We start from the raw sequence: 1,345 nt of genomic DNA, 5'->3' as shown, positions 1-1,345 counted from the left end.
TAACATCAACATCTACACATATAAGAATTTTTTTATCAATTATGTATAATTTTTTGAAGGATAACACATGTTATACTATATTTATTTATAATCTATAAATGTGTATTTCCATAAAGACGTCATTTGGGTGGAGGAAGTGAAGTACATATGCTTTTCCAAAAAATATGTCATTATATATATATATATATATATATATATATCACTTTTTATAATTTAAGAGTTTAATAATTAAATACTCAACTATAACCAGTGACACATGAAATAACATAGGATATATTGCTATAGGTAAAGAGGTAAAAAATATTATTTTAATAAGATAAAAACTAGAAATTCAGGGTGGGCAGTTGCCCCCACCTGCCCTTTACATGTTCCGCCACTGTATATGAGTATACAATATTTAACTAACATTGTATATTTGCTTTTAAATTAAGGATTTTTTCACCTAATAGTTAAAGAATAATCACTTTTGAATTATTAAAATGAGTTTTATGTTTATCAATAAAGTTGTTGTAACGCCCCAAAAATTACTCCAAAAAAATCTTGCACAAAAATAGGTAAATTTTTTTTTTAAAATGATGATGCCATATAAAATTTATTTCCTTATATTCGTTTCATTTTCGGAACATCACTTTAAGTAACATACAATGCGAAAAATCAAAAACCATTTGGTAATAAAAATAACTCAATATAACTTCGAATTATACTTCATTAGAATATTATGAAATGTTGGTACGAAGTACAAGGTGGAATCCTAATCATCGCCCAAATAAAACTACTCGCAAAATAAATACCCTACATAGGTACACTAATCAAAAGCAAAATAGAAATGGAAACAACTCCTAGCGGCTAGCCTCAACATATGCGGGTGTGTTGGAACACTCGCTTGGATCCTCCTCTATCTCCGAGTCGGAGGAGAGGTTGACAACTTCAATGGAGTCCTCAATGTTAATCAGCTCCACGCAATCATCCTCTTCATTTGTTGGCTTGTCTTCCTCCGTCACCATTTTCTCCTCTGGAACATAGGGCGATTGCTGCGAGGGAGTCACCAACCTTGCATCCGCCTGGAGGTTTGGCATCGTCCGACGGGCTGCTCTCCTCCATACTGGGGAATTCATCGCATCATCCCAAGTCTGTCGCCTCCTGGAAGGTCCTGCAACATCTGGCCCCTGAGGGGTCACAGACTGGGTCGACGGCACAGTAGGTGTCGGTCTACGAGGTGGCAGGGTGAAGGAAGCTTCCAGCTCCTCGTGGTGGTAGGGAAAGTGCATGAAAGATCCATCACACACCATATTTATCTCTAAGGCATAAGGGCCTGTGTAGGTGTATCTATGACCATCACTACTCC

This window comes from Lupinus angustifolius, chromosome LG18, assembly GCF_001865875.1.
Source record: "Lupinus angustifolius cultivar Tanjil chromosome LG18, LupAngTanjil_v1.0, whole genome shotgun sequence".
In the NCBI taxonomy this organism is placed as follows: Eukaryota; Viridiplantae; Streptophyta; class Magnoliopsida; order Fabales; family Fabaceae; genus Lupinus; species Lupinus angustifolius.
This window is presented reverse-complemented; position numbering follows the sequence as displayed.